General features: G+C 43.3%; 1 protein-coding gene across 1 annotated transcript in view; it reads left to right on the top strand.

Annotated features, from left to right (window-relative positions):
• The first annotated feature begins 714 nt into the window (after positions 1-714).
• The window catches only part of LOC118396819 (leucine-rich repeat and fibronectin type III domain-containing protein 1-like protein), a 147913-nt gene continuing 125600 nt past the window's right edge, over positions 715-23027 (top strand). The window contains exon 1 of the mRNA XM_052467328.1: positions 715-1859. The gene's annotated coding sequence lies outside the window, so the exon portion shown is untranslated. The remainder of the gene's footprint in view (positions 1860-23027) is intronic.

Consider the following 23027-nt stretch of genomic DNA (forward strand, 5'->3'; position numbering starts at 1 on the left):
GGATTTCACATGACTGGGCAGGGAGACAGCCATGTGTGGGCCAGGCAGGGCCCACCAACTTAGGGGCCAGGCCCACCCACTGGGGAGCCAGGCCAAACCATTCAGACGTTATTTTCCCCCACAGAAATACTCCCCAGATCGTTTATTTCAACTCATGAAACAGCACTTCACATGTTGGGTTTATAATTTTGTTCATTGCATATATACAACGCAACATGTGAAGTGCTGGTCCCATGTTTCATGAGATGAAATAAAAGATCTGAGAAGTATTTCTATCTGCACATATTTGGTCTTGAGCACTGCATTAGTCCATGATTGAGCTACTTTCTACAACTTTATTCACCAAATCCTGCACCTTGGAAATAATCTAGCCTCCTGTGCCAACCTCTCCTGGGTGAGACATGGTACCCCTTGCCAGGCCTATAAATAGAATAAAGAAATATTACAGATTTAATGTAATGGTATTAATAACAATTAGAGATATATGATGACAGTGATGTAGCCTGGGCCTAATAATCAGAATCACATCTTGGGGAGGGCCTACAAGGACCAAGGAAACATCATGATTTATAATCATTCGGGACTGAGATCATTATTAAGGCTACACATTAAAAAGCTGAATTGAATGCATTTAAATTCACAAGTGCATAGACAGCAGTGAGTGCATCGCTCCCTCCCTCCTGTGCACAGCTCCGTTTCCCTCCCTCACTGCATCTGATGTTTTAGTGAAACCTATTACATGACATTCCCAACGAGGCACAATGCAACAGATCTTTTAACTAAATTCAAGGTATTCACATGAAGACATGGAGGTGGATAAGATGAGTTTCTCTCTGCAAGCTACTTACTTGGTCAGAAAGTAGGCCTACAGAGAGCGACGCGGAAAATATTCGCTGGAGGGATTGGGGAAGAAGGACATCGGACTGGGCGTGCCGCTGCAAGTCTCGAGCTGAGATTGCATCTCCACCCGCTCGCTCACCTAGGGGTGATCCACAGGAGCCATCCGGGCGAATTGTCGAGTAAATCATTCACCGTCGTTTGTCATTCACCCAATAACCTAATTGAGACGTATATCAAGCGACAGCTCTGTAATTCCTTGATAAAGGATATTCCTTCACATTATAGGCTATTGTTTTATTTTCAATATATGGATAAAACATGTTGGGTTTGTAGGAGGTTGTAGGAACCCAGCTATGGATTTTGGAGCAACGCTGGACACGCCTGCACCTTGTATTTTGGACAAAGTTAAAGGTTACTGCATAATCTTTCTCCAAAATGCACGAGTGATTGTTTTTGGATAAACGTACGGTCTGTTTCAATTCACTGGAGTGTGTTTCTAACAATTGTATGATTTCTTGGATATTTGGGGGAACGGAAAACATCAGGTTTCAAAATAACGTCGTGCCAGGGACCAATGGATACATGTGATTAGCATGTTAGTCAATGACATTGTGCATTGCAACAAAGGTGGGAAGAGGCATTGCTACCCAGCACAGATGAAACCGAAGAGATTGACTAAAACCACCTTATAGTAGTAGCCTTCCAGTATTTCAATTATAGATTTGATATTCCTGTGTGTTTTCCAGTAAGTGTTTGCTATACCTGTGACCGTTGGCGGTACCTGAAGCTTGTCTCCTGTCTGGGTGTGCGTCTTTTCGAGCTAAGACATTTCCCTGCGCTGCCCGACTGGCGCTGCTATAGAGCAACCCTCCGCCGCCTCAGTTTCATCCTGGGCAAGAGCGGATCCCTCTGTGAGAGGACAGAAGCGCAAAGTTGGACGCTGATCGCCAGGCACCGTGCGTAACGACAGCGGGATCTTTCGACTTTGAGGGACCGGAGAGAGGGCTCAAACCAAAAAGGTAGGCTAATCGATCATGCATTAACCCTATTTAAAATGTGTTCGACCATTAAACGTCGGTTTCTGCGACTTGGGATGCAATTTCGCAACGAGAACAGCCCTCCTTGAACGTTGCTGCATTTTTATTAGTTGAAGAATTACCGACATGCCCTGCTGATGATAGCCTGCAACGCCATCATTGTGCCAACATATGCATTCTAATATTTGACATTAATTTGATTAAATATAGCCTATTTGTCCACTCTAACCAATAATGCATAAGTATGTTAATGTGTGTTTTGTATAGCATATTTACGTTATCAATGCAACATATTTCATGCAATCTCAATTGTATACAAAAGTGAGAGAAACACTAAAACATGTTTAGGCCTAATTGGTGTCATTTACGAAATTTGTGCTTGGTGGTTGCCAGAGCTGCCTGCAATTCTGACCACACTGGAATGCGTTAGCTCTGTTGGAATGAGCACGCATTTTAGGGATATTTGCTTCTGTGTCATCAACATTCTTACAGTGAATAGCTATATAGTCCTGCATAATACTGATTAGGGGCGAAAGAAACAGCAAGGGATGTGGTTGGTAAGGCTACACTGAAATCAGAACTAGGATTATTTTCCGCTGGCCGAAGTGGCTGGGTGATACTTTTCAGCACCATGGCCAGCTCTCTAAATGTTAACGTTGAATTCACCAGACGGATTGGCTGTATGTACTGACTCTCAGTACAATGGGCAGCTCCCCAAACGGTATCCTTGAAACTTCACGGTTTTGAGAGCTGGAGGGCGCTGATATAATGTATTTTACGCTGCATCATGATCAAATGAATAGTCATTAGTATATTCGTTATCTGCTGCATAAACTAACGAGAGACAATAGATAACAGTGACTGAGGCGATGTGTATGCAACGATAACGGTCATATGGAACATTACAAGGTGCTCTACTTTATATCACTTCACACCCACGCACTTATTCTCACAGAGACGGCCTCACACACAGACACAAAGCCACTCAGCACCTAGCCTACATACTCTCATGTACGACATGTAGTGAGTATGCTTCTATCTAGGCTACAATGTCATTAAAACACAGCTGAATCACCCATCTTCATGCATCAGCGATTAGGGCGTTGTTCAATTCGAAGGTCAAATCTGACACAAATCTGATAGCCTTTCTGAAATATGACGTGTGTCTAACGTGCACTAATTAGCATTTTAGTCTGCATTGTAACAGCCTTGCCTCTAGGCCAGCGAGCACCTGTGGTGGCCTATTCTAGTGCCAAATGTGGATGTGTTTGTATGTGGCATAGAGGATGACTATGGTGAACTGAATTTGAAAGGCTCTCAATAATATTCAGACCCTGTAGACTAATAGACACAAGATGGGCCTATAATAAAACAATTAAACTGAGTTTTTTTCATTCATATGGTCTATGATTTCATTTGTGCAATCTGCAGGTTTCATTGTAAACCTCATAAAAAGCCCAGATGCCTTTTTTGACTAGTCAATAGCTGAAGACCGCTTTTTGCTGCCTGGTGTTAGAGTTTGTGCCTCCTTGGGGAGAGACTGAACTGTGTGTGTGTGTGTGTGTGTGTGTGTGTGTGTGTGTGTGTGTGTGTGTGTGTGTGTGTGTGTGTGTGTGTGTGTGTGTGTGTGTGTGTGTGTGTGTGTGTGTGTGTGTGTGTGTGGTTATTGTTTATGTATTGCTGTAGCTGAAAAAACATGTGACACATTCACATTTCTAGCAGTGTGCGTGTGTGCACATGTATGCGTGTGCATGTGTGTTTGTGGGCTTGTATGTGTGTGTGTGTGTGTGTGTGTGTGTGTGTTTGTTTGTGTCTAGGTTATTGTTTATGTATTGCTGTAGCTCAGAAAAAAAAAAAACATGTTGACACATTCACATTTCTAGCAGTGTGCGTGTGTGCACATGTATGCGTGTGCATGTGTGTTTGTTTGTGGGCTTGTATGTGTGTGTGTGTGTGTGTGTGTGTGTGTGTGTGTGTGTGTGTGTGTGTGTGTGTGTGTGTGTGTGTGTGTGTGTGTGTGTGTGTGTGTGTGTGTGTGTGTGTGTGTGTGTTCCAACCAGTAGCCCATGGGTGAGATTAGGTGGACATGGCTGGTGCCAACCAAAATGCATTTGTACATGGCTACTCCAGGCTGTCTGGTGTTCTGTGCCTTGCCCAGACCGGGCTCTCTGTCAGTAGGGTGAGAATTAGAACATAGTAGCCCATTATGGTAGAATAGACATTCTGAGTCGTATGGATCCGCTCTCTCTCTTCGTTCCCTCCCCAGTCAAGACCACACCTCCCCAGTCCAACTCAACAATGGTTCATGCACTTGACTATCCCACAGTGTGATAAGTGAGAGCTGTGCAGTCCTGTTGTGTCTGATACCATTTGAGCCAGCTGTGAAGTTGGAGTCAGTGAGAAGGTAACCTAACAGGGCCCAAGTCTTGCTTTTATGTGAGGCAGATCAGGTTGTAATGGATTAGCGTCACTGTTACAGGCTGCTTTGATCCATAGAGTCTGGCATCCAGCAAGCTGTCAAACACAATACACACGCAGCGATAGCTCAAGGGAGATTCTCCCAGCCTTCCCTTCATTCCGTCAAAGCTGAAGACTAGGCACATGTTAAATAACTGGTCGGAACTACCCCACATGGAAATAAACCTGAAATAGCTGCACTCACTTGTTTAAGTTTCCTCCCTTCTTTCAGGGTTTGTAAATGTCGCACTCTGATTCAACTCCTGTAAAGAGTGTCCCCATGCTGGGGCGCTATCCAGATTTGAAATGGGGAATTGCAAGGAGAGAAAATGTATAGATTGCATTCTGTTGCTACCATCATTGCTCTATAAGGCATCACTGTGGAAAATGTCTAAGTCTTTGCGAGAGACCGTGGATAAATGGCACCCAATTATCTCGATCACCGTTGTATGAACAGTGGGATGGTTGCTGTCAGCATTAAGATAAAAATAGACTCTGTGTGAACCTCAAATCTACAGCATTGCGGCTGCAGCCCATACTGTACTGTTGTAATTGGCTAGGGTTTATTTTCTCATTGTTTTGGGCCAGTGTAATCCTCTTTTGGGACTGTTATAGAGGAAATGTACGGGCCCCACTCAGTAGCCTAGTCGAGTTGATGAACTCTTATGGTTTTTGTTCAGTGCAACGTGGGCTGTGTTTCTTCAAATGTGGGCAGAAGTTATGCAGAAAGGGTGGCATTTCCCATCTGCAATAGGCATGAAATGAATGCGTAAACCAAGATCTATGGGGTGGCACCGGATAGGTGCAGTGAAATGTGTTGTTTTACAGCCATAGTAGTACGGCACCCCTGGAGCAAATTAGGGTTAAGTGCCTTGCTCAAGGGCACATCGACAAATTTTCACTTTGTCAGCTAAGGTATTCAAACCGGGGACCTTTCCATTACTGGCCCTACACACTAACCGCTAGGCTAACTGCTGCCCTATAAAAACTATACATGCATAAATGTGAGGTCATTAACTACTAATGATGTGTAGGTTACATTTGCTGGAAATCCCAATGCAGATGGGAAAAGAGTTTCTGTATCATTGTTTGTACAGTATATTTATTTATGCCTCATGATTGGTTAGAGTGGTGCCCTGCAATTGCTTAATGGAAATAAATTCTATAACAAATGTGTAATGAAATTATACAGTATGTATAATGTTTTGCTTTCAAACAAAGGCTTACTCTCAGATATTCAGGATGTCCTTGAATATGGTATAACTTATGGATTAGTTGAACTGTCTGTCCATCAGGTCTACAATCATATGTGAATTAAGGTGTGTGGCCATCACCACCACAGCTTTGGTCCTAATCCCCTTTTGATGACGGTTTGATCCACATGCAGCGAGGCCTTGCTAGCCTTTCTCAGTGAGCTGGCAGGCCCTCAATACCTCCTCAGGGCTGCTGGCTGTTCTGTTGTGATCTAGCTGCCCACTGACCCTCAGTAGTCTCCTCCACCATTGATTCCACCCTCACTCTTACTGAGCATGGCTGCCGAGCTCAGCCATCAGTTTCACCTCGACCATCCTCCTTCCCTCTTTCTTTCCCCTTAATGTACAATATTGGAGAGGTTGGAGCATTTGGTCATAACTTAAACAAACAGCTAGTTATAAAAGGATTTAGAGAGCATGACTCATGACACATTCTTCACAAATAATGTATGTTTGTCTCGCTGTATAAAATGTGACACGGCAGCTCCGGCTCCAAAACCTCTATGAATACAGTAGTTGTTTGTTTAAAGTGGGACTGAGTTTTTTTTAAACACTAAGCTCTAAGCGTCAATGTGCACACATCCCCATACTCTCCCGTAGCGTGGGTTACGACCCGCATTAGTCAGTGTCTGGAGCCGACAAGCTTAGTTTTTATGCATTCTGAAATAGGCCATGGTAGACATCATTACAGAAGATAATGGTGTTGCATCCATTACAAAGGTGTGTTTTGTGATGATATGAGCTGGCAACAGTGAAAGTACTCAGTAAATAGGCTGTTGATCTAAAGGTGAATGCAATGACGGGTCGGTCACCCCTGGTTGAAGGAGATTCTCGATGGCAAGAAATCAAAACAATAACACGATCATTGCTGAAATTGTACATCAGAGAGTAATCAGCGAGGAGACAAGACACTGGGTGTGGAAGAGAGGTCATGATTACCTTTCCCTCCAGCTCGTAAATCACAACAGCGGGCACAGCCCTCCAGATCAAATTTCCACCAGAGGCAATCGAGGTGTCTAAGATCTGCAGAGGGAAGATTAATGTGGAGGATAATACTCTCTTGAGCTGTCTGCCTTTATTGCTGGCTAACAGCCTCGTTATCCATTAGAAATTACTCAGAAATAGTCAATGGAAATACATGGATTGTCAAGTCCCTACTGGTTGGTTGATGAAAGGTTGATATGCTGTTCAATCTAAACTGCTTTTGTCTTCTTTTGTGACCTTCTTTTGGACGAGGATCAATGCGAGATCAAAAATGTGTAATGTGTGAGATAATCTTTTACCAATGTGTCTACTTGACCATGCATGTACTATAAGCAATACGCATTCCTCTCCCGTGCTTCCTCTGTCAACCATTTTCTAAGGTGCTCTTAGTCCGACGTTGCTTGGTTCTCCATGCTCCATCCTCCCACTTAGAGCCAGGTCAACGGTAGACAAAACAAGGTAGGGCCGTCCCTGCGGTGTCACTCCGTGTCGGCCTAGTAGGAGGACGATGGGACCATGATAGGGCCCTATAGACCTGATTGATGCTTCCATTCTCAACCGCCGCCAACCATCAGCAGGGCTCCAGTGGCCCGGGAGGTAGTCTCACTATTACGCCAAGACGTGGACAAATGGCTACTCTGGCTAATGAACAAGAGGACACCCTATTTTCTCCTCTCGCTTCCCCTGTGAGAGCCTGCAGGATAAAGGTCAGTGATCCTCCTCCTGACCCTCATCCTACCCCAGCAGACCATCATGGTCATGATCTCTAAGGATACCAGTTAGACCCACTAACACAGACTAGTCTAGAGACTATAGCCGCAGGTCCAATATACAGATCCTTAACGCTGCAGTATAGCGCCGGCCTAATGCACCAGCTAGGCAAATTGACTCCTTTTTCCGATCAATGACTTTCATCAATATGTGGCTATGAAACTGGAGAGGTACATTGTCCATTGTGGACAGTAGAGGAGCGCTGTGGTACCCTGCATTGTTTAATCCCCATTATACCTCATCACAGTGTTTTCTTATGTGGAATATGTTTGCTTTGATTGTTTGGAAACATGGCCAGGATCTATTGTGCAATCAAATTTGTTCTCAGACTAATAGAACATGAATGTGTGTTCCATGTGAGGGGAGTGCACACCTACAATAGTCGTACCTGCCTTCTACATACTTTACAGTGCATTCGGGAAAGTATTCATACCCCTTGACTTTTTCCACATTTTGTTACATTACCTTATTTTGAAATGTATTCAATATTTTTTATTTCTCACCAATCTACACACAATACCCTAAAATGACAAAGCGAACCTGTTTGGAGTCCACCTGTGGTAAATTATTTTTATTGGACATGATTTGGAAAGGCAAACACCTGTGTATATCAGGTCCCACAGTGGACAGTGCATGTCAAAAGCAAAAGCCAAGCCATGAGGTCGAAGGAATTGTCCGTAGAGCTCCGGGACAGGATTGTGGCGAGGCACAAATCTGAGGAAGGGTACCAAACAATGTCTGCAGAATTGAAGGTCCCAAAAAACACAGTGGCCTCCATCACTCTTAAATTGAAGAATTTGGAACCACCAAGACTCTTCCCAGAGCTGGCCACCCAGCCAAACTGAGCAATCGGGGAAGAAGGGCCTTGGTCAGAGATGTGACCAAGAACCCGATTGTCACTCTGACAGAGGTCTAGAGTTCCTTTTTGGAGATGGAAGAACCTTCCAGAAGGACACCATCTCTGCAGCACTCCACCATTCAGGCCGCCTCAGTAAAAGGCACACGACAGCCCACTTGGAGTTTTCAAAATGGCACCTAAAGGACTCTCAGATTTTCTGGTCTGATGAATCCAATATTGAAGTATTTGGCCTAATTGCGAAGCGTCACGTCTGTAGGAAACCTGACACCATCCCTACGGTGAAGCATAGTGGTTGCAGCATCATGCTGTGGAGATGTTTGTCAGTGGCAGGGACTGGGAGACCAGGATCGAGGGAAAGTTGAACGGAGCAAAGTACAGAGAGAACCTTGATGAAAATCTGCTCCAGTGCATTCAGGACTCAGACTGGGGAGAATATTGACCTTCCAACAGGACAATGACCCTAAGCACACAGCCAAGACAATGCAGGAGTGGCTTCGGGACAAATCTCTGAATGTCCTTGAGTGGCCAGACCCTGGACTTGAACCCGATTGAACATCTCTGGAGAGACCTGAAAATAGTTGTGCAGCAACTCTCTCTGTCCAACCTGAGACAGCTTGAGGATCTGCAGAGAAGAATTGAAGAAACTCCCCAAATACAGATGTGCCAAGCATGTAGTGTCATACCTGGGAAGACTCAAGGCTGTAATCACTGCCAAAGGTGCTTCAACAAAGTACTGAGTAAAGGATCTGAATACTTATGTAAATGTTATATTTCAGTGTTTAAAAAAAAAGTGCAAACTTCTTAAAACCTTTGGGGCGGCAGCGTAGCCTAGTGGTTAGAGCGTTGGACTAGTAACCGGAAGGTTGCAAGTTCAAACCCCCGAGCTGACAAGGTACAAATCTGTCGTTCTGCCCCTGAACAGGCAGTTAACCCACTGTTCCCAGGCCGTCATTGAAAATAAGAATGTGTTCTTAACTGACTTGCCTTGTTAAATAAAGGTAAAAAAAAAAAAATTATGGGGTATTCTGTGTAGGAAAAAAACGATTTCATCCATATAAGAATAAGGCCGCAACTTCCCGAATGCACTGTATAATGGCAAAGGTCTGGAGATGAGCAGCCGAAGGCGATCACATCCAGGTGGAGAGAGGCTTGATACTACATGAGGTTTTAATGAGCCTGTTTAATAGCACAGTGGCCCAGTCATGTAGGAGCAGACACCTGGAAAGAGAAGCAATTAGCCATGAAGTCTCATTTCAGCCAGAACAAAATATATTAGGCCTTCTAAAAACGACTGGATTATTGAATATCTCGTGTGTATGCATATGTATGTGCAGACAGATGTGTGTTGTTTGCCAGCTACAGCAGCATAGTAACCAGAGATGGTTCAGTTTTTCATACTGCATTAACATTACACACTAACCCCATTCTATTGTAATGACTGTGGCGTTGATAAGCACAATTACCACTCACCCAAAAGAGCTAGCTTTCTTGCTAACGTGCCAGTCTCTGGACATCAAGGTTCTATTCACGCCATAGAGTCGTGCTTCTCCCTTATTTCATCAACCTTTTACTGCAGTGGGCTAAATCAGGGTCATACAGAGTGTTTCTTGGTAGTCCTTCTGTAGCTCAGTTGGTAGAGCATGGCGCTTGTAACGCCAGGGTAGTGGGTTCGATTCCCGGGACCACCCATACGTAGAATGTATGCACACATGACTGTAAGTCGATTTGGATAAAAGCGTCTGCTAAATGGCATATATTATTATTATTATTATTATTATTTTATTATATTATTGGTAGTCTTAAACAAATCTGCTTTGAAACAAAAGTATACACCTCACACACATGGTTATGGGCATAAAAAAATAAGACACTTGTACCATGTCAGATATAGTTTAAATGTATTATATTTTGAGTTTGCGTCCCAATATTACACTTTATATACATCAAGACTGAAATATAACACAATCATTTGACATTTCTGAGTTCCAAATATCTCTCATGGTCGCCACAGCGTGTTTTTTATCCGTGTGCTGTCAGAATGCATTCACCATTCTAAAATCGAATTGTTGCTGCTAATTATACTGCTAATTATTTGTAGGCTGTTTCAACTTGTCAATTTCAAATAATTTTCTAGCAAGTTTTATTTTATAACAACATTTTAAATTGAGGGGTGTCCATCCCCTCATAAATTCCCGCAGGAGTAGCCCATTTCACTGTAATGACTCAATTTACATTTGAGGCATTACTGAGCAGGACAAACTTCTCTCTTCGACAAGAGCCCAAGCACAAACTTTTTCCTCCCCTGAACATTTTCCAGCAGGCGCCCTCATTGCCTTCACAACTAATAATAACTTTGGACATGAGTGCAAGTAAGTCTCTTATTACGCTATCATGAAATAAAACAAAATAGTTAAAGTGAAGCTAATTGCCAGATATGTGTGACGCCATGTTTGTTGACATCATAGGGGACAATGCATTCTGGTTGTCACGTAAACGTCTGTCAGATCAAAAATAAGTTGCTCACATTGAGGGCATAATGTTGTAAAGACTGTGTTTGTGCAAAATATGTCTCTGTGAAAAAAAATGTGTGGCCAGCTCAAACGCAGATTCAATCAATCAATCAATCAAATTTGATTTATATAGCCCTTCGTACATCAGCTGATATCTCAAAGTGCTGTACAGAAACCCAGCCTAAAACCCCAAACAGCAAGCAATGCAGGTGTAGAAGCACGGTGGCTAGGAAAAACTCCCTAGAAAGGCCAAAACCTAGGAAGAAACCTAGAGAGGAACCAGGCTATGTGGGGTGGCCAGTCCTCTTCTGGCTGTGCCGGGTGGAGATAACAGAACATGACCAAGATGTTCAAATGTTCATAAATGACCAGCATGGTCGAATAATAACAAGGCAGAACAGTTGAAACTGGAGCAGCAGCACAGTCAGGTGGACTGGGGACAGCAAGGAGTCATCATGTCAGGTCGTCCTGGGGCGCGGTCCTTGGGCTCAGGTCCTCCGAGAGAGAGAGAGAAAGAAAGAGAGAATTAGAGAGAGCATATGTGGGGTGGCCAGTCCTCTTCTGGCTGTGCCGGGTGGAGATTATAACAGAACATGGCCAAGATGTTCAAATGTTCATAAATGACCAGCATGGTCAAATAATAGTAAGGCAGAACAGTTGAAACTGGAGCAGCAGCATGGCGAGGTGGACTGGGGACAGCGAGGAGCCATCATGTCAGGTAGTCCTGGGGCATGGTCCTAGGGCTCAGGTCCTCCGAGAGAGAGAAAGAAAGAAGGAGAGAATTAGAGAACGCACACTTAGATTCACACAGGACACCGAATAGGACAGGAGAAGTACTCCAGATATAACAAACTGACCCTAGCCCCCCGACACAAACTACTGCAGCATAAATACTGGAGGCTGAGACAGGAGGGTTCAGGAGACACTGTGGCCCCATTCGAGGACACCCCCGGACAGGGCCAAACAGGAAGTATATAACCCCACCCACTTTGCCAAAGCACAGCCCGCACACCACCAGATTGTTGTGTCAATCGTAACTGGAGGTTCTAAATAAGTGTTCTAAGCACACTGGTTTGAGCATACGCTGCAGGGACTACTGTGGAGTGATCACAACCGTGTGTTCGTACGCGTCAAAGGGTTAATTATGAAAGTATGACATTCCACCCATGAGGCCACTAGAGGGCGATTTTGCCATTTTATTGCAAGAACAGTGTCATCGTAAATTGATATCCCCCTGTTTAATAACATTCTGATCACATTTGTAGTTAATGTTAGTTCCACTCACATCATTCTAGCTTTGCTTCAGAGTGCGTCATATTCTTCCTGTGTGTGTCGGAATGCAGTTTTCAATCTCATCTCGGTGACAAGGAAATGTAATGGCATATCCATTGCTCATTCCTGCTTCAATATCCAAAGGCACAATACATTCAAATAGCCTGAGATTGAGGACAGGAGATAGAGTGACTGAGAATTCTGAGCTTCTCGCTCACATCTCAGAAACCATTCATTTTCTAACGTCACTTTGTCAACACTTTGACATGACCCGCAGCCTGTCAAGTGCTAATCACTCATTTGTGTCTCCCAGGACTGATATTCCCCCATTCTTGAGCTTCTCAGATCATTTCAAATCCGAAACAAAAGGATAAAGGGTATTGGATGAAAAGAGTTTATTGCCAAAGCTCTGGGTTGTGTGGCATTATAGTTTGTGGCGTAAATGAAACTTTTACCACACCTAAAAAAAATGGAATCTTATTAATCTAGCTAGCAGACTTGCACTACAGCCATTTCACATATAATGTGCTCACTATGAAATTATCATTGATTTAATATCTTACATATCAATTTACTCTGCTGGCTAATTACTGTGGAGAATTTTAATACCTCTGAATAGCAGTCCAGTGAAATAATGCCCAGGGTAATTAAAATCAACTTTTTACTACATCTGCTTTTTTAATTCAATAAAAAGGAGATGAGCTGAATAGAGAGAAGCAAGCATGCACGCAAGCAAACACACACGCCCTCTCTCTCTCCCTCTATCGTTCTCTCTCTCTCTCTCTCTCTCTCTCTCTCACTATCTCTCTACCTCTCTCTTTCTCACCCTCTCTCTCACAGATAAGGCATATGTCTTCTCCTAGCCCTATTTTTCTCTTAGGGCCAAAGAGTAGTCCATGTGTCAGAGAGAACACAACATAACCAGTCGGTGTGAGCCTTGAGTCTTTGGAGTGGGAGAGCTGCATCCCTCTTGTAATTCTGCACTTGATCTATTCCCAATGAAAGGGACCCTCGTTCATTTTTTCACATGAGGCTCTGCAATGCATCGTGCGTTGAGTGTTGTGAGGAGTGAATAACGGTGGCTCAGCAAACTTGATTCAACCGTTAATTGCTTCAATTGATCACTTGATCAATACCTGATGGCAAATATATTTTACTTAAAAACATCACACTTCCATTTCCCATCTCCTCCCTCCCCATCCTCTCAGCTCAGCATTGCACTCCCATGTCTCTCTCACACACACACACACACACACACACACACACACACACACACACACACACACACACACACACACACACACACACACACACACACACACACACACACACACACACACACACACACACACACACACACACACACACACAGCCAGACTTTCCTTCTCTTTCCTGAACCTTAGCACTCATTGATCAGGTGGTGGGTGGGGTAAAGCAGCCTTTTACTACCTGCAGCCTGAGTCCATCCAGAGTGGCTGTGGTGGCTGAGCTCCCCGCTGAGACTAGAGTGATTAGATTGCTACTGGGCACTGACACTGTCTGGCGCCAACCACTGTTTCCCATCATGCACTGGAACCTGAGGAAAATGGCTCCCCCTGCCCAGCAACAGCACACAGCACACAGATAGAGCTATGTAGGCCACCCTGCAAAACAATTTCAGAATAGAAGTCAGGCTGCCCTTTAGATTCAATGGAGCTGCAACTCTGGAGGAGAACTGTCTCTGCAGGTAGATATTCAGTAGTTATGTTACCTGCTGTGGACTAACTAACTCACTCTTGAGATCCTGGCACATGGGGAGTCGACAACACATCAATGTGGGGTGTACCAAGGCTGTGGAGACACGCAGAGGGTTATAATAGCTCAATCAGAGTTTTCAATCAGTTGCTAGAGTTAATCATGCTATTTGCCATGTGTCTACTCCTCTTACAGTTTTTTTTCTCCAATTGCTAACAAGCATCGGTCAATATTGAAGCCACTTTTTCAAAACCCTTCACACAGTCTGCTTTAACAACATGCATCTTGTCCAAACAGTTAATCTCACCTCCAAAACTCACTCAGACCACCAAAAACACTTCATACATGTCTCAGAATAAGCTCGTTCGACCAGAACACTGGCAACAATTCTCACTCAGAAAGCGTACATTGTCACTCATAACACACTGACGTAAAAAAACACGAACAACAGGGAGCATTACATAAATTATGAACTCTTTGAAGTTTGAATGATGTTTCACATTATAGAATAAGAATAACACCTTTTCACTTTACTGACTGTACTAAAATATATGTAACAAGAATGAATAATAAATGCAGCAATTTGCTTCAACAGCCTTTAATTTTTCTATATCTTTGCATGTAGTAATTTACTTGTGAAAAACAAAAAGTTGAAACAAATCCCTGAAATTCCAGGGCTGCAATAATAATTACAACAACAAAAAGCATCAACAACATGTATTATCACGCGGGACTAGGTGAGGTAAGAATCAGGCGCAGAGAGCGGAGAGTTCCAAGGGAGAAGTGCACTTTAATGTGGCACCAAAATACAATGCCCAAACACAGGGGCGAAAATTACGGACCAACCCAAAACACAGGGTACCCAGTCCGGAGCACGAACACACCCAACAACACAACACGTAACACAAGAATAATCCCACACAAAACAAGGGCGGGTTTACAAGCCTTAAATAAGGACGCCCATCAGGCAAACACAATAGGACACAGGGGCAACTAATAAGACAAAACAAACAGAAAAAGGAAAAGGGATCGGTGGCGGCTAGTAGGCCGGTGACGACGACCGCCGAGCACTGACCGAACAGGCAGGGGAGCCAACCTCGGCGGAAGTCGTGACATGTATAGTATAATCACTCATACTGTACATTACTGTGAGGGTTCTAGTTCTCATCAACATGTGTAGTATAATCACTCATACTGTAGATTACTGTGAGGGTTCTAGTTCTCAACAACATGTGTAGTATAATCAAATCAAATCAAATGTATTTGTCACATACACATGGTTAGCAGATGTTAATGCGAGTGTAGCGAAATGCTTGTACTTCTAGTTCCGACAATGCAGTAATAACCAACGAGTAATCTAACCTAACAATTCCAAAACTACTACCTTATACACACAAGTGTAAAGGGATAAAGAATATGTACATAAAGATATATGAATGAGTGATGGTACAGAGCGGCATAGGTAAGATGCAGTAGATGGTATCGAGTACAGTATATACATATGAGATGAGTAATGTAGGGTATGTAAACATTATATTAAATAGCATTGTTTAAAGTAGCTAGTGATACATTTTCCATCAATTTCCATCAATTCCCATTATTAAAGTGGCTGGAGTTGAGTCAGTGTGTTGGCAGCAGCCACTCAACGTTAGTGGTGGCTGTTTAACAGTCTGATGGCCTTGAGATAGAAGCTGTTTTTCAGTCTCTCGGTCCCTGCTTTGATGCACCTGTACTAACCTCGCCTTCTGGATGATAGCGGCGTGAACAGGCAGTGGCTCGGGTGGTTGTTGTCCTTGTTGTCCTTGATGATCTTTATGGCCTTCCTGTGACATCGGGTGGTTTAGGTGTCCTGGAGGGCAGGTAGTTTGCCCCCGGTGATGCGTTGTGCAGACCCTCTGGAGAGCCTTTCGATTGTGGGCGGAGCAGTTGCTGTACCAGGCGGTGATAGAGCCCGACAGGATGCTCTCGATTGTGCATCTGTAGAAGTTTGTGAGTGCTTTTGGTGACAAGCCAAATTTCTTCAGCCACCTGAGGTTGAAGAGGCGCTGCTGCGCCTTCTTCACAACGCTGTCTGTGTGGGTGGACCAATTCAGTTTGTCTGTGATGTGTACGCCGAGGAACTTAAAACTTACTACCCTCTCCACTACTGTCCCCTCGATGTGGATGGGGGGGTGCTCCCTCTGCTGTTTCCTGAAGTCCACAATTATCTCCTTTGTTTTGTTGACGTTGAGTGTGAGGTTATTTTCCTGACACCACACTCCAAGGGCCCTCACCTCCTCCCTGTAGGCCGTCTCATCGTTGTTGGTAATCAAGCCAATCACTGTAGTGTCGTCCGCAAACTTGATGATTGAGTTGGAGGCGTGCATGGCCACGCAGTCATGGGTGAACAGGGAGTACAGGAGATGGATCAGAACGCACCCTTGTAGGGCCCCAGTGTTGAGGATCAGCGCGGTGGTGATGTTGTTACCTACCTTCACCACCTGGGGGCGGCCCGCCAGGAAGTCCAGTACCCAGTTGCACAGGGCGGGGTCGAGACCCAGGGTCTCGAGCTGAACACCGAGTTTGGGGGGTACTATGGTGTTAAATGCTGAGCTGTAGTCGATGAACAGTATTCTCACGTAGGTATTCCTCTTGTCCAGATGGGTTAGGGCAGTGTGCAGTGTGGTTGAGATTGCATCGTCTGTGGACCTATTTGGGTGGTAAGCAAATTGGAGTGGGTCTAGGGTGTCAGGTAGGGTGGAGGTGATATGGTCCTTGACTAGTCTATCAAAGCACTTCATGATGACGGAAGTGAGTGCTACGGGGCGGTAGTCGTTTAGCTTAGTTACCTTAACTTTCTTGGGAACAGGGACAATGGTGGCCCTCTTGAAGCATGTGGGAACAGCAGACTGGGATAAGGATTGATTGAATGAATATGTCCGCAATCACCAGCCAGCTGGTCTGCACATGCTCTGATGACGCGGCTGGGGATGCCGTCTGGGCCTGCAGCCTTGCGTGGGTTAAAACGTTTAAATCTTTTCCTCACGTCGGCTGCAGTGAAGGAGAGTCCACAGGTTTTGGTTGCGGGCCGTGTCAGTGGCACTGTATTGTCCTCAAAGCGGGCAAAAAAATTACTTTGTCTGCCTGGGAGCAAGACATCCTGGTCCGTGACGGGCTGTTTTTTTTTTGTAATCCGTGATTGACTGTAGACCCTGCCACATACCTCTTGTGTCTGAGCCATTGAATTGTGACTCTACTTTGTCTCTATACTGACACTTAGCTTGTTTGATTGCCTTTCGGAGGGAATAGCTACACTGTTTGTATTCGGTTATGTTTCCAGTTACCTTTCCCTGGTTAAAAGCAGTGGTCCACGCTTTCAGTTTCACGCGAATGCTGCCAGCAGTCCATAGTTTTTGATTTGGGAATTCTTTTAATCTTTGCTATGGGAACGACATCATCAATGCACTTTCTAATGAACTCGTTCACGGAATCAGCATGTTCGGCAATGTTGTTGTTGGACGCAATGCGGAACATATCCCAGTCCACCTGATCGAAGCAGTTTTGAAGCGTGGAATAAGATTGGTCGGACCAGCGTTGAATAGACCTGAGTGCGGGAGCTTCTTGTTTTAGTTTCTGTCTGTAGGCAGGGAGCAACAAAATGGAGCCCTCCCCCGCCCTCCGAAAGGAGGGCGGGGGAGGGCTTTATATGTGTCGCAGAAGTTAGAATAGCAATGATCCAAGGTTTTACCAGCCCTGGTTGCGCAATCGATATGCTGATACAATTTAGGGGTTCTTGTTTTCAGATTAGCCTTGTTAAAATCCCCAGCTACAATGAATGCAGCCTCAGGATATGTGGTTTCCAGTTTGCAAATAGTCAAATAAAGTTAGTTCAGGGCCAACGATGTGTCTGCTTGGGGGGGAATATATACGTCTGTGATTATAATCGAAGAGAATTCTCTTGGTAGATAATGCGGACGACATTTGATTGTGAGGAATTCTAAGTCAGGTGAACAGAAGGACTTGAGTTCATGTATGTTGTTGTGGTCACACCACGTCTCGTTAATCACAAGGCATACGCCCCCGCCCCTCTTCTTATCAGAAAGATGTTTGTTTCTGTCGGCGCGATGCGTGAAGAAATCAGCTGGCTGCACCGATTCCGTTAGCGTCTCTCGAGTGAGCCATGTTTCCGTGAAGCAAAGAACGTTACAGTCTCTAATGTCTGGAATGCTACCCTGCAACCCTAATCACTCATACTGTAGAGTACTGTGAGGGCTCTAGTTCTCCCTCTCTCCTGTATTTGGCCACAAGTTCTCATCAACATCACATCTTATGTCTTCTCTGGTGATTCATCTTGGAAAATATCTTCTGGAATGTCTAATTCAACCCTGGCAGTCTTCAGGAGAAGTGTCTCCGCACCCCGCATTCATGGCATCCTGTAAGGACATCTGGTCATAAAGGTGGTCATAAACCTTCCACCTCCACGCAGAGAAAAACTCCTCTATGGGGTTTAGGAAGGTGGGGTATGGCGGCAGGAACAGTACTGACATCCTGGGATGTGCAGCAAACAAGTCTGTGACTGCGACAGGAGAGGTGAGTTTCTTGCCCCCCTCTCCTCCACTGGCACAAGTTGATCATGCAGGTCATCCAGACAATAACTGAGCCTCTCTGTATTGTAGTGGCCAATGAGTGGTTTGTGTAACAGTAAACCATCATTGGACAGTGCTGCACACATTGTTATGTTAGCTCCTCTCTGGCCTGGGGCGTCCAGAGTTGCTCTCTGTCCAGGGACATCCACGGTTACTCTCTGTCCAATCACATTTCTTCCCCTGCGGTGTATTTTTGTCAGGTTGAATCCAGCTTAACCCACAAAGATGAATGTATGTGCAGTTTGCCTGGCTTCCATCTCCATTCCTCTCTAAAATACAGTAAATCCACACTTTTACAGTGCTTTACATTATGCATAGATGTGTATGAACCCTGTTTGGTTATTGAACAGACATATTGATACCAGAGTTCTTTCACACATTCACTGTTTCTCTCAAAGTGTACTAGGACTCTGTCAAGTGTCATTGTGCTGACCATATTCGCATTCCCAAAAGTGATATTGTCTGCCAGCACTCTGTACCGAACGTCCCACAGTTTTCTTGCATTGTTGCCAATTACTATGTCAACAATGGCAATTTCCTGCGCATCTGATAATATTCATAAAAATGTGAACATGCTGTATTGTACTGTAATATGTAGTTCAATTATCATTGAAGGATGCACATCTCACCTGTTGTTTTGCCGGAAAATTTGTACTATTGATGCAACTGTTGAACGCTGCAGATTTGGTTGCACCCTTCAACTGGCCTCTCTCAAAGAGAGACCATAGTTTACAACATGGTCAATAATTGTGGCCCTTATCAGAGACCACCGCTCTTGGTCTTCCTCTCCTTTATCCTCCACGCAGTCTCCCTCTCCCTGCCACTCTTCTTTCCCCACCAACCTGTCTTCCTTGATCCATGTTTCCAAACTAAATCATTCCGAAGCCATCCTCTTTTGTCTGTTTGTTAAAGAGACTAAAAACAGGACACTTGGTTAGGCTTTCAGCTGAAATTGCAATCAGCTGTGTTTGGAATGATGAACTATTCTGCTAAAATGTTCAACGTGTTTCAATCTGGTTACAGAAATGCAATACATTTGCCATCATTCTGTTTTGAATGTGTTTTTAACCATTTTGGAAACAGTGTGTTTGCATTTGAAAACATGTGCTGCAACTATATAGTTTTGCAGGTGGTGGAGTATGAATGAGAAAAAAGGTAATGGATTTCGAAGAATGTGGTCATTGAATGCATTTTGTGTGAAAGCAAAGAAATTATTCACAGTTTGGTCCACATACAGTTTTGACCAATGCATGCAAGCAATTGAAAATCAATGTACTTTGGTTAGTCACTACTACAGTAGGTCTCCTATGTTGGGAATATGAGTCATCCAGTATTCACATGTGTGTGTATTGCACTACATACATGGCAAGTGTTCGATTTATGTTTCAGGAATCTCTCACCTGGAGCAATAAAGATGATAAGTTACTGTCAAGTTACACTCTTTACCCTGGATACATATTGTATGGTAAAACAAAATGCAACAATCTCAGGAGAAGCATATCAGGAATTACAGACGAGAGCAACATTGGCAGACACTGTATGATTTGGGGCTCTGCATGCGTAGAGCCAAGGTCAAGAAGGTACATTTTTTGTTGTCCTCCCAAGACCAGAAATTGATTTCTGTATGTCTCAACAACAACAAAAGATGAATAGAAATCCTGTTATCCTGTTTGGGATAGGGGGCAGCATTTTCATGTTTGGATGAAAAGCTAATATATGCATATTATTTGGATATTTGGATAAGAAACACTCTGAAGTTTCTAAAACTGTTTGAAAGATATCTGTGGGTATAACATGGTAGGTGAAAACCTGAGAAAAATCCAACCAGGAAGTGGGAAATCTGAGGTTTGTAGTTTTTCCAACTTGGCTTATCAAATATACAGTGTCTATGGGGTAAAATTGCACTTCCCAAGGCTTCCACTAGATGTCAACAGTCTTTAGAACCTTGTCTGATGATTCTATTGTGAAGGAGGGGGGAATGGGAGCTGAATGAGTCAGTGGTTTGGCAGAGTGCCATGAGCTCGTGACGCACGTTCATGTGAGAGTTAGCTTGAGTTCCATTGCATTTCTGAAGATAAAAGGAATTCTCCGGATGGAACATTATTGAAGATTTATGTTAAAAACATCCTAAAGATTGATTCTATACATCGTTTGACATGTTTCTACGGACTGCAACGGAACCTTTTGACTTTGTCTGTTCGTGCGTCATGAATTTGGATTACTGGGCTGAACGCGCTAACAAAAATGAGGTATTTGGACATAAAGATGAACTTCATCAAACAAATCAAACATTTATTGGGGAACTGGGATTCCTGGGAGTGTATTCTGATGAAGATCATCAAAGGTAAGTGAATATTTATAATGCTTTTTCTGACTTCTGTTGCCTCCAACATGGCGGATATCTGTATTGCTTGATAGGTTGGTTGTGCGTCGTACTCAGATTATTGCATGGTTTGCTTTTTACATAAAGTTTTTTTGAAATCTGACACAGCGGTTGCATAAAAGAGAAGTCTATCTTTAATTCTGTGAATAATAGTTGTATCTTTTATCAATGTTTATTAACAGTATTTCTGTAAATTGATGTGGCTCTCTGCAAAATCACAGGATGTTTTGAAAGCAAAACATTACTGAATGTAACGTGCCAATGTAAACTGAGATTTTTTTATATAAATATGCACTTTATCGAACAAAACATACATGTATTGTGTAAAATGATGTCCAATGAATGTCATCTGATGAAGATCATCAAAGGTTAGTGATTAATTTTATCTATATTTCTGCTTTGTGTGACTCCTCTCTTTGGCTGGAAAGATGGCTGTGTGTCTTTTTGTGACTAGGCTCTGACCTAACATATGTTGTGCTTTTGCTGTAAAGCCTTTTTGAAATCGGACATGATTGGTAGATTAACTTCTTGCGTCAAGCCATCCCGGATCCGGTATCGTGACTACAGCCTTATGCTCATTTCCATAACGCAACGTTAACTATTCATGAAAATCGCAAATGAAATGAAATTAATCTATTTGCTCTCAAGCTTAGCCTTTTGTTAACAACACTGTCATCTCAGATTTTCAAAATATGCTTCTCAACCATTGCAAAACAAGCATTTGTGTAACAGTATTGATAGCTAGCATAGCATTTAGCATTAGCATTCAGCAGGCAACATTTTCACAAAAACCAGAAAAGCATTCAAATAAAATAATTTACCTTTGAAGAACTTCGGATGTTTTCAATGAGGAGACTCTCAGATAGCAAATGTTCAGTTTTTCCTGAAAGATTATTTGTTTAGGACAAATCACTCCGTTTTCTGCGTCACGTTTAGCTACGAAAAAAACCTGTATCCAGGACTGTGTAAATCTATCCGCAAGCTCATTAGCATAACACAACGTTAACCTCTTACTCCTACCCGACACGCAGGCGTCCCATCTAGACATCTGGAAATGCAAATGCGAATACGCTAAATGCTAATAGCACTCGTTAAAACTCAAACGTTCATTAAAATACACATGCAGGGTACTGAATTAAAGCTACACTCGTTGTGAATCCAGCCAACAAGTCAGATTTTTAAAATGCTTTTCGGCGAAAGCATGAGAAGCTATTATCTGATAGCATGTAACACCCCAAAAGACCCGCAGGGGATGTAAACGAAATAATTAGCATAGTCGGCGCTACACAAAACGCACAAATAAAATATAAAACATTCATTACCTTTGACAATCTTCTTTGTTGGCACTCCTAGATGTCCCATAAACATCACTATTGGGTCTTTTTTTCGTTTAAATCGGTCCATATATAGCCTAGATATCGATCTATGAAGACTGTGTGATCAAGGAAAAAAACATTGTTTTTTAACGCAACGTAATTTTTTTAAATTAAAAAAGTTGACGATAAACTTTCACAAAACACTTCGAAATGCTTTTGTAATGCAACTTTAGGTATTAGTAAACGTTAATAATCTATCAAATTGATCACGAGGCGATGTATATTCTATAGCTGTACGTCTTGAAATAATGTCCGGGTAAATCTCAACCAAAATATCCGGTCGGAGACCGGAAGAAATGCGCTGCCTTGTGTCCGTTTGACCAAGAAACAAATCGTAGGCAAATGACAAGACTGTTGATATCGTGTGGAAGCTGTAGGTATTGCAACCTCGGCCCCATTTAACGTGGTTCCCATTCAACAACACGTTCAAGTGGCGCATGGATATATTTTCCCATTTTCAGTGATCATATTTTCCTGCGCTTTTCGATGAAAAGCACGTTCTGTTATAATCACAGCCGTGATTTAACCAGTTTTATAAACGTCTGAGTGTTTTCTATCCACACATACTAATCATATGCATATACTATATTCCTGGCATGAGTAGCAGGGCGCTGAAATGTTGCGCGATTTTTAACAGAATGTTCGAAAAAGTAGGGGGTAGGAGTAACAGGCTAGGGGTTCCGCTAGCGGCACATTCCGCTGAAAAGGCAGTGCGCGAAATTCAAAAATACATTAGCAGGTGCAATACACCAAATGAAAGATACACTTCTTGTTAACCTCTTCAACCTATGGGGGCGCTATGTCATTATAGCTGCCCCTGGACTCTAATCACTTGGCTACATAGCTGATCCACGCTGGACTGTCCATTAATCACGGTACTCCATTCTGCTTGTTTGTTTTATCTGTCGGCTCCGTTGCCTTGTCAA

This window comes from Oncorhynchus keta, chromosome 18 (assembly GCF_023373465.1).
Source record: "Oncorhynchus keta strain PuntledgeMale-10-30-2019 chromosome 18, Oket_V2, whole genome shotgun sequence".
Lineage (NCBI taxonomy): Eukaryota > Metazoa > Chordata > Actinopteri > Salmoniformes > Salmonidae > Oncorhynchus > Oncorhynchus keta.